The sequence below is a fragment of the Pholcus phalangioides genome, unplaced genomic scaffold (assembly GCF_987345545.1).
Source record: "Pholcus phalangioides strain wild (caught in Gottingen) unplaced genomic scaffold, Ppha-v1.0 ptg000003l_1, whole genome shotgun sequence".
In the NCBI taxonomy this organism is placed as follows: domain Eukaryota; kingdom Metazoa; phylum Arthropoda; class Arachnida; order Araneae; family Pholcidae; genus Pholcus; species Pholcus phalangioides.
This window is the reverse complement of record NW_028301596.1, coordinates 54,030,708-54,048,315: the sequence shown is the minus strand read 5'-3', so window position 1 is coordinate 54,048,315 and position 17,608 is coordinate 54,030,708. Positions and strand designations below refer to the sequence as shown.

The 17,608-nt window shown below is 37.8% G+C and overlaps 1 protein-coding gene and 1 non-coding gene across 2 annotated transcripts in view; one reads left to right on the top strand and one right to left on the bottom strand.

Annotated features, from left to right (window-relative positions):
* LOC149088826 (uncharacterized protein C9orf85 homolog) overlaps positions 1–17,608 on the bottom strand; it is a 165,797-nt gene that overhangs the window by 17,015 nt on the left and 131,174 nt on the right. The window lies entirely within an intron of this gene.
* Positions 3,416–3,489, top strand: TRNAT-GGU (transfer RNA threonine (anticodon GGU)). The gene has a single exon. It is a non-coding gene; the product is annotated as a tRNA-Thr (tRNA).

Here is a 17,608-nt window from a genome sequence, read left to right as displayed (position 1 = left end):
AAATCTCTCTCCCATTAAGATATCCTAAAAATTTGGCTGTATTCGGATAAGCAGTTTTCGAGGAAAAACTACTCAGAGTACGGGATCTTTAATTATAATCACCCTGTCTACGCACACACACACACACAATGCCAAGTCGCAAACCTATCAAGATAAATGGTAAATATTCTTAGCCATGTTGAAAGATAAAGCAACCCTATCGAGCGTATTTTAAAATATTGAATTAAAATTCTTCCCTGCAGATAATGGGGCTGTTAAAAATAGAAGCCGCTTCATTAAGTTGTTGATTACAGGCAGAGCCCGTTTGCGTGACTAATAGGGACAGTGCCAGGTGCCGAAGAATCATGACATCATAATCCCCGTTGCTGACCTCATAACGACCGCGAACACGAACATAAGACATTTAGAGAGAGAGAGATGGGTAATTGGTCGAAGAGGGTTCCATTAATTGATAGAATCTATTAATTTTAAGACTCGAAAACATTTTTGGCATGCGTTTAGTCAACTTAATTTCCTCTATGTCTCTTCGAGCGTGGGAAAATAGTCCTTTTAAAACGATGAGCTATTTCTGCTGTCTTTTTCGGGCAGATAACGCAGAAAAATGCGAAATTATTTCACCTCATTCACTTGAAATTTAAAAATGTAATGTCGTATTTCTAGGGGAGAAAAATCGCAATGCATTTTTTTTTTCTTTGAAATGACAATGTAATGAAGGTCTGTCTGCAGTTTCCAAGTAAATTGCGTGGGGAGAAAAATAGTTTTCTTGTATGTTTCGAATGACGTTTCAGTCAATGATATTTCTTTGCGAGAATATCTTGAAATTCTTTTTCTTTTCACTAATCAAGGGCTGAATCCTAATTTTTTCAAGTGTGAAATCAACACACAAATTACATTTCCGGAAAATAAAACGGCAGTGAATTTCCTGGGAAACGGGGAATATTATGTTACGAAGGTTTTTAACAGCTAACTGATGCGAAGATATATTCAGGAAAGAAAGGAAAATTCAGCTGCTAACGCGGAGCCGGGAATCGAACCTACGTACTCTCACTTGCCGGGCCACCACCAAACCAGAACATGGCTCCCACTCTGTCCCAAGATAGGGATATAAGCGGTTAACGAAGCCACGCTGGAGGAACACTTGCCGGGCCGGGTAAGTTCCTTAGATCACTACACTGCACAGGCAACGAACATCTCCATCTTTCCTTGGAGCTCGTGTGCAGTCTAGTGCGCTCAACCGGGAGGACGTGGGTTCGATTCCCCGCATAGGCAGTTGAACCTTCTTTCTTTTCTAAATATAACTTCGCATCAGCCGGCTGTTAAAAACCCTCGCATGGATAGCGGAGAGTGACATCGTCGTCGGACAAGTCGCCATCTGGTGGTAGTGCCAGAAATTTCGAGCTTTGGCCTGAATTAGGGCCAACCGTCTACGTAAGGTTCCGTTCAGTGTACACGAGTTCCAAGGAAAGATCGAGGCATTCGTTGCTTGTGCGCAGTGATGGTAACTCATGGGAAATTTTCCATATTCGTGGGAAAAATTGGCCAAAATTTGCCCAAGTGGGAAATTTTGAGAGTTCATCAAACAAAAGAATTTTTGCAAAAAATGAATTAATGCAGTGCAATACTTTTTTTTATTGTAAAATACTTGATTACGTATTTTCCTCGCTAGATGGCAGCACATTTTTCGGAATGCGTGGGGGAAAAATGTTGGAAATTTTTGAGGGAAATTTCGTCACTGAGTAGTGCCGCTCACCCGGCAAGTCAGAGTACGTGGGATCGATTCCCGGCGCCCGTTGGTAGCAGAATTTTCCCTCTTTCCTAGATATATCTTCCCATCAGCCAGCTGTTAAAAATCTCCGTATGGATGGCGAAGAGTGACACTATCTCGATATTTCATGACAATATTAACTGCAAAAAATATACAAAAGGAAGAATAATTCGAGGATCAGCAAAAACGCACACTAGCTATGTCGCGGGTCACTTAAGTGATGTGGAACTGCACCGCAGGTCACTTTAGTCACCTGTAAACGTGTCGCGGGTCACTTAAGTGATGTGGAACTGCACCGCAGGCCACTTTAGTCACCTGTAAACGTGTCGCGGGTCACTTTACTTATCAGTAAATATGTGCCACTTCTACAAAATTAGGTTTGATTTCGCGTTCGACATCAAATGACTCCAAGGGCCACATTTTGCCCGCAGGGCCAAATATGATGTAGATCATATTTTTCATATACCGGTCATACAACGGTACCCTAAGGAATCCCTTCCATTAATTCCAAACGAATACAAGCGTCGAATATATTATTTGGTACCGCAATCAAATCTCGATATTTATTCCGAAGGTAATAAGATCTCACGCAAGAGGAGAAGGAAACACACATTTGTGTCGGAATTCGCGGACATGGAATAAACATCTCGTACATACACACGCTAATGCATTAATTTGATTGAATTCCTCTCGCGCAATTACATTTACAGCAATTAGATAATGTGACCATTCGTCCGGATGCGGTTGATGCGATTTTGTGATTAATTAATCAAGATTTTTGGGGAATTTGCCTTGTTGAGAACAAAATCGGGATTTGCTCTCATCGCGAAGGATAACATTATCATTTCAAGGAAATATTTCGGGACATGAGAAGAAACAACAGCATATTCTTGGGATCACGCAAAAATCAGATCCAGTTGATTTCTTGTTTTTCTTGACAATTTCTTAGACAAAGGTAACCTCTAAGACTGTAGTTCTTAACCAGTGGTCCTTGGAGAGGTGTCGAAGGGAGTCCGTGAGCTTACTTGAGAAATCTACTGAACTACACATTCCTCTGCGGAACTTCTAACGAATTGGTAGATGTTGGAATGTGTGGGCGTATGTATAGTGGACCTGGTGTGAAGTTTGTTTCTGTGTAATGCTTGTTGTGTGTAGTGCTTCCATTTCTGCCATCATTTTTTCTAACTATGAGTGGAGTGTAATAATTGAATAATCGTATTGTTGAGGGGCCTGTTGCCCTCTGACGCGAGACTTTTTAACTGGGTGATCGGATCGCATTCGCGCCTCGAGGTTGAGAAAACTATAAGAATATTAAGGAAACAGTTATTTTCCGGATATTATGCTGAGGTGAGCTCGGAAAGAAAAGTCATCACGTCTCCGCCGGGACTCGAACCCAGGCCCTCTTGCATACCGGGCAAGCATGCTACCATCTCCCGGCGGAGACGTGATGACTCTTCTTTCCGAGCTCACCTCAGCATAATATCCGGAAAATAACTGTTTCCTTGATATGTCTGGCTGAGAAAAAAGCTATCTATATCTCTCTAAACCGTCCCACCCGGGGGCCATTTCCTGAAGTTAAGAGAGGCTACTAATGCCTCTACTTCAGCGCCTCACGACACAGTGCGTGAAATTTGGAAGGCAGATTCATGTGTCTCCAGTGGTGTAGATGGTAGCATGCTTGCCCGGTATGCAAGAGGGCCTGGGTTCGAGTCCCGGCGGAGACGTGATGACTTTTCTTTCCGAGCTCACCTCAGCATAATATCCGGAAAATAACTGTTTCCTTGATATGTCTGGCTGAGAAAAAAGCCATCTATATCTCTATAAGAATTTTGTTTTTACATGTAGTGAATATTATTCTGTAAAGCAGTCCGTGCTTTTCGTCTTATTGTCGGGGGACGGAGGGGGGGGGGAGGGGGGGTCCTTGGCCTCTGTCTTCTTGGCAGAAAAAGTTTGGAATCTTTATTTTTTGTCTTAAATCCCAAAATTATAACGATCCTCACGACGAGTGAATGACGATATTTTCCATGATTCATCAGATATCCAGATACACTTGAACTCTGTTGTAACAACACCAACCGTGGCTATAACGATAAAACTTATACAGGGTGAGCCTGTAAGTACTAATGCCACCTTCATCTCATCAACCTCTTCCGTCGTAAAGGTGTAGTTTCAATTTAAAAAATGCTCAAAAGGCATTCAAACATTACCTACCCTGTACCAGTATTTGAAATTAGAAAGATGACGAGTGGGCGTGGATTTTCCCGCTTATATCTCAGGGTAACATTCCTCTGCATAGGCGGCTGCACACTATTCTGACGTGACGTGGGATCACTTAACATGGTGAAATCTGTTTCGTAGGAATTCTGTGGCCCACGTTAAAGAATTCACCATTTTACTGACGCGACATGCCTCACGTCAGAGTAGTGTGTTGACAACTTTCGAACCCGACGTCGAAAGCCTTCGTGCTTTATTTTTTCATAAAAATTCAGAAATTTTTTTCTTCATAAAAATTCTGGATCTTCATTAATTCCGGAATTATTTTAAATATATTCTGGAATCATTTTTTTCCCCATAAATTTGGAATTTTAATCCATTTTTTCTGTTAATTTACACTATTGAGTGCGTGCAAGGTTATGGTATCGCAGGGAATTTTTCTCCAATAGGGTTGTTAATAAATGGAATAGCTTACCCCCGGAGGTAGTAAATTGTAACACAATTGACACGTTTAAAAAGAAATACGATAAACATGTTGGGGTAAATCGAGAAGCTATCCATTCTTAGAATAAGACAACCATAAGTATTCTTTATGGGCATTGTATAATATTTTATCACGTGTATATATTGTTTATAATTTTTATTAATTGCATTTTTAATTGGATTGCTGTATATGACATCCATATTTTTATGGGCAACTTTTTCCCAGCCGCCTCGTTGGGCATTTTGCCTGTTGTGGCGTTGTATTTGTATTTGAATTAATATATTTGAATTGAACATATATTATCACAAAAAAATGAGAAACTTTGTCTAGTTTTAATTTATACAAAAATTGCCACGTTTTTAAGACAAATAAATTCAATTGGACGAATGGTCGACGCGTTTCGGATCTTCAATGGAGAGCCGTCATCAGGACTTCGTGGTCAGAATTCACACGAATGAGTCGTAATGATCTCTTCTATCTTCAAGAAGTTTGACTTCCATACAATATTCTAGCCAACAAATATACTCACCTTTTCCCATCTGAAAGATCCTATCTCACCCTCCAAAGAATCTGGTATCTACTTCATCCCATGCAAGAATTGCGAAAATGGATATATTGGCCAAACTAGAAGAAATCTAAATATTCGAGTTCTCGAACACCGAAAGCATGTTGAGAAGGGACGGACGGATAATTCGGCTATTGCCCAACACTGTTGGCAACGTTCACATTATTTTGATTTTGATAAAGCGTTTGTTTTTAAAAAAGCAACACACAATTCTGAATTGAATTTTCTCGAGGGATACTTCATCAGAACATGCCAGAATTTCCTCGTTAATGATGGAAGAAACACACCACCTATTTCGTCAGCTTGGACAGGCTTTATTAACCTCAGTCGTGACACAACTTTCAACACTTTACAACAGATGACGCTTCAATTCGCATCCAAAGACCACTCGGACGCAGCAAATACAAAGGCGAACTCTTCGAACGACCAGACGTAAACATCACTCTTCCACGACTCGTTCGTGTGAATTCTGACCACGAAGTCCTGATGACGGCTCTCCATTGAAGAGCCGAAACGCGTCGACCATTCGACCAATTGAATTTATTTGTCTTAAAAACGTGGCAATTTTTGTATAAATGAACATATATTCTTAGTATTCCTGTACATTCTCTAAAAATGTCTTTTAGATTCCGTTTTGTTCCCCCTCCTCCCAACATTTATTTTTGTTTCAATTACCGTGAGTGCAAATCAATGAGCAAGAAATGTAAAAAAAAATATTTTACATCGAGCTATTTCAAAAGAGCACCAACATTCAGGAGACTGAGATCTAACACGAACGGATGGGGCTGGGTACGATACGCTAACGCTCATACTCCACTGCCATTTCACAACGACATCTTATAACAGATTACTAACATTCTTCCAAGTATAGAAGAAAAGAATTATAACGGGAAAAAGTAGAAAAAAAAATAGAGAGGGATTTTGAAAAGTTTCCTTTATACTTAAAAAAAAAACGGAAAAAATCTTTGAGCAAAGTAAAAAACATTGAGAGAAATAGGAAGCACTTGAGCGACCATCGAACTTCCTTGGACAATACCGAGACATGTTCGAGCAAATATGGAAACTTTTCTCTCCGAAAGATATCTTTTTCAATTTCCTTCTGGGTACTTATTCTTCCTTTAAATGGTGGTATTTTGGAGACATCTTTTATTATTGCTATTATTATTTTCCCGAGATATTTCCGGAGAATATTTGGGAACACACGTGAACATCTGCGAAATAAATGATACTGTGGAGTGCGTTTCTTCTCTTTCCCGTAGTTTCGTTTTTTCCCCCCGGGAACATTCCGATGCTTTCGTTACGATATTATTTTATATATTTTTCGTAATATCTTTAAGTTTTCTTCGTTTTTTTTTTTATTGATGGAAAGAAATGAAATTTGTAAAAATTCGAATCGATTTTTTGAATTTGTTTTATTTTATGCTTTTTTTTTTGAATTGTTTAGGAAGTTTTTTTAAAAGCGTGTATTTGCTTTTACGCTTTGCTTCCTACGATCAGGGCAGGAATACAATTCTGGAAATGTTAACGAGACGCAAAAAATTTCCAAATCCCACAAAGACGTGTTGGTGTACGTTCACGGCGGGATCCGGAAATTCCAGTTGAAATTGACATTTCAACTGCCCTTAGGCCCCTTTCACACGGAGCGGATGCGGATGCGGAAGCGGGTCCGCATACCCTTTCACACGATCACTGAAGATGCGGGTGTTTCGCCCGCATCTTTAGGTTGAAATTCGTGCATAAAAACTATTTTTTCGCAATTTTTATAACTGTTTTTCTCCTTCACCCCTGATTCAGTGCCCATATGCAGCCTAGAGGTATTCTTTGGTGGTTTAGTCTAGAGCCACATAGAATATGGGAATAAAGATATCTTCATTCCGATCCTCACAAGTAGTCGATGGGAGAAAATGTCTTAAAATATTTTCAAAAGATTTTGAAAACAAATCTGTCTTTCCGGAAAAATATGAAAGAAAAATTCCAAAAACATCCAATGTTCGAAAAATCCAATCCAAAAACATCCGAAACTAATATGTTCCTAAAAAAAAAATTCAGGAGATATCAAAGAATTTGCAAGTAGAAAAAAAGGGGAGGGGTGGGGACGTTCAAAATGTCTGTGCTTAGAAACATTCACATCACAATTCTGTCTTAGGCCGGGATTACAGTATAAAAGTTTTATAAAAGTTAGTTTATAAAACTTGAAAAATGCAACCGATAGGCCGATCAGTTTAGTTCGCTCGAATGTAACAGATGTGTTTATTGATTACATTTTTCAAGTTTTATAGTGTAATACCAGCCTTAGGCCGGGATTACACTATAAACATTTTGTAAAAGCTCTTTGATAAAACGTGAAAAATTCAACCAATATTATCTTATTGGTTGAATTTTTTGAATGCAAAATGTGTGTGCGTGTGTGTGTGTGCACCGGTTGCATTTTCTGGAATGCAACCGATGCGCCTATTGGTTGAATTTTTCAACTTTCATAAAAGTTATTTTATAAAACTTTATAGTATAATCCCGGCCGGATTACACTATAAAAATTTTATAACAATTATTAAAAAAAAAGCAACTAATAAATTTATCGGTTGCATTAGAGCAAATGCAACCGATAAATTTATTAGTTGCTTTTTTCAAGTTTTATAAAATAACTTTCATAAATCTTTTAGAGTGAAATCCCATCCTTAGATTAGTCATTTCTGAAATATAAAATTTCATTTTTTAAGTTTATAGACTGAATATCGAGTAAAATATACTTGTAGGTATGGGGGGAACCACCAAAAATATTCAAGTGCAAGGGTCTTCAAACGACTTAATCCGGCCCTGAGTGAACACCGTACGGGGATAACGTTGTTTAATAAAAGTATTTTTTTTTAAGTTTAAAAATATTAACAGATTAAAAATTTAAAAAAATGACAAATATTTAAAATAATATTTCAGATATTTATATTTTTAAATAATTTAAAAAATTTAAAAAGAAAAAAATTAAAATTTTTAAATTAAATTTAAAAGTTATTAAAGTATTTAGTCAATTAAATATTCGTAATGAACAGAACGGCTTATCATTTTTGTTCCGTCAGTGGCCGTTGTTGGCAGGTTTTATTGTATAAAATTGTAAAGTATGGACAAAAGGCAGTTAAAGTTGCTATATCTCAATCTCAGAACGAAACAAAGGGATAGACGTATGTAGGTACATTATATTAATGAGCAGGGACCATCATATGGTGTTTTATGATGGTCATTTTATCATTATGGCAAATAATTAAAAAAAATTCCGTGAAAAATCACCTTCAAAAAGTAGCCAAAGATGCGGACGAATTCGCTCCGCATCCGCATCGTGTGAATAGCTCCGAATAAACCTATTGTCAAAACTTCTATGTGCGGATGCGGAGCCCGCACTTAGGTTTTGACACATGCGGACGACGTCCGGACCCGCATGAACATTTCCTAGGTGCGGAGATTTTTCGGCTCGTCTGAAAGGCGCAGTATATTCCAATTGTTAAAACTTCTTCCGGACCCGCATCCGCTCCGTGTGAAAGGGCCCTTACTGTATGAGTGACCGAGTAAGTTACTGATCGAGTGTGTTCACTCATGCGGTCACTCACGCTCGCTTACTCTTACTATCACTCACACTCGCTTACTCATACTATCGCTCACACTCGCTTAATCATACTATCACACTCGCTTACTCATACTATCACTCACACTCGCTTACTCACACTATCACTCACACTCGCTTACTCATACTATCACTCACTTGGTCCCTCATGTGGTCATTTACTCATAGAGTCACTTACAAATACGGTCACTCACTTAGTCGCTAATACGGACACTCACTTGATCTGTAATATAGTCATTCTTTCACCCATATAGTCGCTCCCACTCACTTACTCATACATTCACACACTTGGTTTCACACACGTTAACACACTTGGTTTCACACACGTTAACACACTTGGTTTCACACACGTTAACACACTTGGTCTCTCATACGTTCACACACTTGATCACTCATACGGTCGCTTACCCACCCATGCTGCCAGTTCTATGATCATTCACTCATAGGGTGACTTACTCACTCACTTCATCACTCACCCAATCACTTGGTCACTCACAGAAACAGTCACTTACTTGGTCACTCACAGAAACAGTCACTTACTTGGTCACTCACAGAAACAGTCACTTACTTGGTCACTCACAGAAACAGTCACTTACTTGGTCACTCACAGAAACAGTCACTTACTTGGTCACTCCCACAGCCAGGGTAAGCGAAATGTCCAAGGTGAAATTTCTGTAAACCGTTCACGGCATCTAAAATACGGAAAAAGTTCTAAAGTCCGGCTCGAAATTTCGACTTAAACAGAGATTCGAGCTCTCGGAGTTCGACTTATCGCGAATCGTTGACTGCATTTTTCATATTCCGCGTCTATAAATTGATATAATTTTCGGCGAAGACATTATTAAGTGGTCGAAGTTAGAATTGAATACGTAATAAATGTAGTATCATACCCTTTTATGGCCCGTTGTGGCCGCACTTCTCCCACTTGCTCAATCAAACCCTGGCCAAATTGCGAGAAAATTAAGACGGTATTAATTTCCATTAATTTCATCGCAGTTGCATTTTCGCACTTTGCTTAGCCTAACCGCGCACATATATTTTTCCCATTATCTCATTCTGCTCACAAGATTCGTGTCCTCTTTAAATGAATTCGATTAGGTGGTCAATGAAAATAATAGCTTTTTTCCTTTTCTTATTCTTACGTATGTTACGTGATTAGATTAACTTGGATGGGAATCTCTTGAACATGAGAAAGAAAGAACAAGGAAAACGCATCAACAAATGGAATAAGTTTTCCTTCTTGTTTTTCCTGCGAGTGGTCAAAAGAATTCGGAGAAACTTTGGCTGTTATTGTTGTAAGTACTTGTAAATAGCATTTAATCGTCATGTTCAGGGGCCCGGATGTTGCCCGGAAACATTTGCGTTTTTGGATCTTTTGCATTTTTCTGCTTTTTTTCACTGTTGGGGCATATTGTTTTTGAGTTTTGGGGAATTTTTTTCGCATTTTCTGGATATTTTTTCACTTTTTAAACTTTTTTAGAGCATGTAAAAACGTGCAAATGTTTAAAACTGTGACGTATAAAGCAAGGAGCCATGTCAGTGAGCGGCCAAAAGAGCATGTCGCTTTTCGGTCGCTCACTGACGTAGAGCGTGTGTAAGCATGTTAGTGACCAAAAAATGTCTGCAAGCATGTGAGTGACCAAAAAAGTGTTCAAGCATGTGAATGACTAAAAGAGTAACTTAAGAGAGTGTGTGAGCGTGGAAGTGACAAAAAAGAACGACTTAGAGACACAGGCGCTATTGGAGATGAAGCAGGTTACAACACAGGGTAGGGGTAGCGAATTCGAAGAAAGATTATTGAAGAAAATAACAGTAGAATGGGAGAAGGGCGGAAAAATTCGTTTAGCCCACATGCGGCAAAACGATAACGGCACCTCTGACGGAATTGGAATATGAATCACAGGATGAAGAATCAGTGAATATAATACAACGAAAATTTGATCCAAAGGTAACTTGAGAAAAAACGAACCTAAATTACCTAAAAACAATTCCTTAAGATTTTCGGATAAACACGCACAAGGAAGATAAACACTGTAGAGACAGTTTTCAATGTTATTTACGGAAATTCCGTCCACCATAATTTCTTAAAGTGTAAGTTCTAACCGTTTCTTTTGGTGCTTACTCTGATCTGAGTACACCACCCCCCCCCCCCCCCGCCTAAAAAAATATCGTGGCTCGTGTTTGTGTATGGAAATCATTTGCTCCCAGTGAAGCAGCTATCGTGTTACGACGACGTTTCGTCGGTATTGAAAATCTATGCTAACCTTATATATGTATGTTGAGAGAAGACCACCATCTCGTATAAAATTTTTGTCTCGTGGTTTCCTCTTGATATTGACTAACGTGGGATGGGGGTGGCGTGAGAATGGGTCATAATGGGGGCATTTTTGAATGAAATACGAAGATACTGTTCGTGGCTTGGCCACGGAAAAGAAATTTCTTTAAAGAAAGTACGAAGTTTTGTGTGGAGAGTCGTGTATTCTTATGATTTCAAATAAGGGTCTCCTTTGTATTACCAGTAATTTGAAATGACGTATTTAGAAACTAATTTAGAATCTACATTACATACTTCGATTCATTTTCAAATTTATAAAAATGGAGTTTCATTTTTTTTCGGTTGATATCTCCCGACCAAGAAGATCGGAAGGGAGAAAAAGATGGAAAAAATAAAAGTTGATTTAATAAAAGTGAGAGAAATAATGAAAATATCAATTCTGTCTGTTCACATCCCTCAAGAATAGAGCATATAGTGACTCTTGTCTGTTCAAGATCTATCTGTAGACATCTTTCATCTTTGACGTATTATAACTTCTTGAAAATGAACGCTTTGAATCGTGACCATTTTAGAGACACGTCGCTACTTTCCAATTTTAAGTCGATAGTGCCAGCTGTCCGATTTTAGTGAAGAGATGCTCGTCTTCCACTATGAAGGTCACCGTCAAGGTCCACAGTATCGAATCCGGGCAACATCAGAAACATGTTCTTTACCTACCGCCGATAGATGGCGCTTTCATTTCCTACCCAATTCAAACGGTAGTAAATTGCGGGTGTGGCGATATATGACATACAGTCGAATCCCGTTGTAACGATCGCCAAGAGACCGGAGGAATCACTTCGTTAAAACGAAATTTCGTTATAAAGGAATTCCAGGTTACCTAGCATTGTTCCCATGTAAACGTGTTTGGGGGGGATTGAAAAAGTGTCCGTTAAAACGAGATTTTCGCTATAACGGTATTCGTTAAAACGGGATTCGACTGTATATAGATATATGAAAGTAGCTATCCGATTGAAGAAGAAATGAAAGAATAAATCTGTGTAATGCCGGCCTTCGTCTAATGGTCGACGAATGACTAACTGAATTGCTCACTGAGAGTAGACCGAAGGTTTAAAACGGGCAGTTCCAGCACTGTTAAGCCGTTTTTATTACCAGATGGAGAGGGAAACTAAAAATATTTCCGAAAGATGGCTCTTCATCCGGATTAGATTACAAAAGTTTTATGAAAGTTATTTTATAAAACATGAAAAAATGCAACCAATAGACGTATCGGTTGTTTTTTTCAAGTTTTGTAAAAGAACTTTTTTCTTTAATTTTTTTTCAAGAAAATATTTCGCATATTTTTAGATATTTTCAAGTGCATGTTTTTGCTCTTCTATGCGTGTTTTTTTTCTCCATTTTTTACGCATATTTTAAGAGTTTTAATGCATATTTTTCTTTTCTCTTGGGCCATACTGCAGTGCAGCTGATAAATGAAACGGAATAATTTATTATAAACAAGAATAATTCTAATTTTCGAGAAGCCACAGATGCATTTTAGTATATTTTGAATATTTTTCACTGAAGTTTGAAAATATCTGCACACTTTCAGTGCTACAGAAAATAAAAAAAGAGAACTTGGAGTGCGACCATAACAAAATCTTTCAAAGTATTTTAGGTAAATCATCGATTTAAGTTTCCCAATAATTTCAGTTTAAAACAAGGAATTCCCATTCAAAAAAAAGTTTGATTTACTTAGTCTGAGATATTTCTCAAATATTATACTAAATAATTTTCTTCTCTTAAGCGATTGAAGAAAAGAAACAGTGAAGAAATAAAGAAGCACGATTAGAAATGGAAGATGATTTGCTCCACTAAACTCTACCAGAGTATCTTACGCTACTGCATCCAAACCGATAGGGAATCGATCCAAAACCAAGAAGAAGAAGGCGTCTAAAATCAGTAAAAGTTCTCTTTTACCTCTTTTCCCTTAAAAAAATAAGAGAAGCTTCTCTATGGATACTGACGGTATGACTTCGTACAGAAGAATTTCGGAAAGAATCGAAGAAATCATTTTTCTTTTACTTCTTGCATGTAAGCGTTATTCAACATGTCGTAAAAAAGGGATTGAGGGAAAAGAATTCTCCAGGAAATACTTGTTCCGTAAACAATGTTAGTCACATAACACAAAGTCTTTCTTTGAATGAGACTTTCAAGCATGATAAAAAGAAATAAAATAATGATAAAATTCCTTTGGTGAGAGCCGCATAAGAAAGACCTTATGATGATTGAATGGTTAAAATTTTATTATTTGAAAAATTCCATTCATTTATGAGGTATCCGCAGGGCCGGATCTCGAATCCTGCGAACAAAGCGGACGCAGAAAGGGCAGATTTTTTAATGTACCAACTGAAATGGTCAACCGATTTCTTAGTGCACTAACTGAAGGGAAGGGGCGATTTTTTTATCACCAAAATATCATTCTCTTGCAATTGAAAAATGTCCAGAACCGGCCCTGGATATTCGTATTTTTTAAAATGTGATTACCGTCCATTCTGGCTTGGAAAGACAATCTTCCTCTCCACTTCTCTTAATCGGGCCGCAGTTTCATGTTTTTGCATAAAAAATCACCAGCGGAGATCTAGAATTCACCAAGAGCACAACATATTCCTGTTCGTAACTCGGGAAGTCCCCCAATCAGAACGCTCGTAAGTCGAGTAGAGTCGCTATAACCATCTTCAGAGTTTCCATAGAAAAGGGAAGCACCACAAACATATCAAAAATGGAGGAAAGAAAGGAAAAAAATTATCATTTACATCCAATCCATTCTTAGTGGCATTTGGTGATTACATGTGAGTTTTCTTTCATCACAAATTATTTGTGATGAAGCGCAAACAAATTTATTGTTTTCAGCACCGCCGAAACTCGGGTAATTTGCAAAATTATCGTCTCTAAATGTAATCGCGTGGAGATGGCGTAGAAGTTATTCAGCCTCGGATTATCCGGTGTCATGTCACGCAACTTCATTAACTGAGGAAAAAGATAAATTCCTCAAGATCCACGACACGTTCATTCCCCTCGAGGCAAATTAAGAATTTAATAAATTATTCAAGCAGATTGAATATCTCTGTCTTTGATCTTTTCTTCGTTCTTGGGGGGAAGAATTTATCGCTTTATAATGTATATGCATGTACTCAGTCGAGTGAAGATACAGTGTGTGTCACAAAATAATAAAAAAACCTAAAATTTTAGACGGTCCTTCTGTCCTACAACTTCGAAATAGAAAGTTGTTGCCCTGTATCTCCTGAGGACAACAGAAAAATTTTCATTTTTCTAAGTGCAATATTCGCTAAGATATTTTGAATTCAAAAATCAGAGATAAAAGTTATAAAGGAACAGCAGAAACTAACGGACAATGCTTTTTTTCCCCTCGTTTATACTGTCCTTTCTCAACTTTTCTACGATTTTTGAATTCGAATATCACAGCGAGTATTGTACTTGGAAAGCTGGAATTTTGTATCTGCTGGTCTCGGGAAATACAAGACAACAACTTTCTGATAGGAAGTTGAAGAACTAGGGATCCGCATGAAAATTTAGATTTTTTTTTTTACTTTGTGACACGTTGAAACTGTTCTCACTCTCGAAACCTAGTACAGGGTAAGTTTTGTACGCCTGTCGAGCATTTTCATAAATTGGAATCATATCTATACGACGGACAGTTCATGAGATAAAGGTCGAATTAGCATTTGTAGGACACCCTGTATGTAACGAAACTACACTGATTTCTGAGAGACCACAGTATATTGCAGCGTTTTTTTATACCTTTTTTTGTATTAACCGAGTGGTTAGCGCGCCAACCCATCGGCGAGAGACTCACTGTGGTAGCAATCTTTTTTTATTCTGCGGTGTTGTTGTCGCCGTTTCTGTTGTACCCCCAAGTCAGGAAAGTTTCTGACAAGAACGAGTTGGGTATCGAACTCGCGACATTTCTAAACATCCTGTGGTACTTAAGGCGAGTATATTATCGGCTTGGGCGACATGATGAGGAAATAGATGGCAGCACTATATAAAATTGATACTCACACTCACAGCAGATCAATTACCCAAAACACGACCCCAGATTATTGAGACAATAATCAAATTCAGATCCCTGCGTTCAACGATAAAGATCCTAACATTCATTTGCCGTCAACGTTTGAGATAATAATGATCATAATAACCAAAGTGAGCTTCCCAATAAATTGAAGACAGTTAATCATGGTTCTTTCCACATACATATCGATGTCTCACAACACTCTAGGGGAAAATATTCCATTTCTCTACCTCAAATGCCTTCACTTTTTTTGAATTCGCTGATAAAAAGACAAAAGAATCTGCCATCGTTTCTCCGCTTCTGATTGGTTCTTCCAAACGATTCTGCGCTCATTGAAATTGATGCCATCTAGATAAGTTTTGTGCTTTGTCCTTCGACTGACGATCGCATATTTCCTAATGGTTATGACCAAAACGACGGTACCTTCGTGACTTTTCCAAATTTTTCTAAATGGTCATAAATTCCATCTCCAAATACGCATCAATGTAACGAACGCACTCTTTTTTTCCAACAGTTAACTTGTATCCAATTGTTACCAATGTGATATAATTATCATCATAAATTTGTGAAGTCATTTTTTTTTAATGTAAAGGGTGGTCGTAAAATAACTTTGACGATATACGAGCCCATATCGGCTGCGAAAATCGATGAATGCGAATGGAATTCGAGATATAGGTGGTTCAGAGTAAGCCTATTCGCACGAGAATGAGAATATATATACAACCTCTGACAATAAAGTTCGGTGAATGAAGTCAGAACGGTCGATCTGGCAACACTGGCGAAGCAAAACGCTGCACATGCGTAGCGGCAGGTGTTGACAATCTGCCGCCATCGTTGTTCAGTTGAGCGTCGTTTGTGTTCCGTGAAAGACTTGTTTTACAAAGTGCTTGTTTAGTGCGTTGGTTCTTAACTGAGAACAGGAAAATGAACGAACAAAAGATCAATTTTAAGTTTTGTTTTGTCTCAGGTACGACCCTGAAACGAAATGACGTTCTCCTGCATCACCTCGTCGGAAAAAGGTCAGAGCAGAAAAATCACGCATCAAAACGACGCTAATCACCCTTTTTGATAGCCAAAGCATTATCCACAAGGAATTTCTACCTGAGGGAACGACGATGAATGCTGCAAGGTACATTGAAATTTTGACCCATTTCATGAAACGTCTACGCAGGGTACGACCTCGGTACGCACAACAAGGTTCATGGTTTCTTGTTCACGACAATGCTCGCCCTCACACAGCCAATATCGTCAAACAGTTCCTGGCAAAAAAGGGCGTGGTGCAAATTGAACATCCACCGTACTCGCCAGATCTCAATCCTCCAGACTTCTATTCCCACGACTCAAACTCGCTTTGAAAGGAAAGAGATTTGATGATATTCCTGACATCCAACGAAACGTGACGAGGCTTTTGAACTCCATCCCAAAAGAAGACTTCTTGCAAAGTTTCCAGGACATGTATAGGAGATCTCAGCGGTGCATAGTAATGGGAGGTGACTATTTCGAAGGACAGTAAGGTAACTTTCGTTAACATTTCATCTACGTTAATGTTACGGGACTATTCACCGAACTTCATTGTCAGAGGTTGTATATATATATACATAAAAATAGAAACCCTAGATTTTTTTCGTGGTTACAGCCCAGCAGAAATATATCAGAAAATTCAAATAGCAACACTCATTTTTATGTATTCTCAAGTAATCAGCACAGTGAAAAACCTGGAATGACATTGAAACATTGAAACGGTATTTGTTGTATGATAAGATCGGTGATACACCAGCATTATTCGAAAATATAATCTTGAAGAGGGTGATTTTTCTCCTCTGTTCAAAATTTGAACGGGTATCTTGTTAAAAAAGATGGAATTTTTTTTTTCATGAAAAATAACTTTAAAATAAAAATATTACCCGAAATTTTAAGTATTTTCATTCCTCAACGAATTCCCTTAATGTTGACTGTCTCTTTTTCTTTTTTGTCCTTCTTTCATCAGAGAGTCATTCACTTTTTGCAAGTAAACAGATGAATCCGCCAAATTCTGTTAAATGCTAAATTACGTTGCTAAATATTGCTGGTAATAGGTCAATTCTGTTGCCAAATGTTGTTGGTAAATGGTAAATTCTGTTGCTAAATATTGCTGGTAATAGGTAAATTTTGTTGCTAAATGTTGTTGGTAAATGCTAAATTCTATTACTCAATGCTAAATTCTATTACTCAATGCTAAATTCTATTACTCAATGCTAAATTCTATTACTCAATGCTAAATTCTATTACTCAATGCTAAATTCTATTACTCAATGCTAAATTCTATTACTCAATGCTAAATTCTATTACTCAATGCTAAATTCTATTACTCAATGCTAAATTCTATTACTCAATGCTAAATTCTATTACTCAATGCTAAATTCTATTACTCAATGCTAAATTCTATTACTCAATGCTAAATTCTATTACTCAATGCTAAATTCTATTACTCAATGCTAAATTCTATTACTCAATGCTAAATTCTATTACTCAATGCTAAATTCTATTACTCAATGCTAAATTCTATTGTTAAACCCTAATAAATAATTGTCTTAAATTCTATTGTTAAATCCTATATCGAAATTTCTTTCATTCCCGAATACTT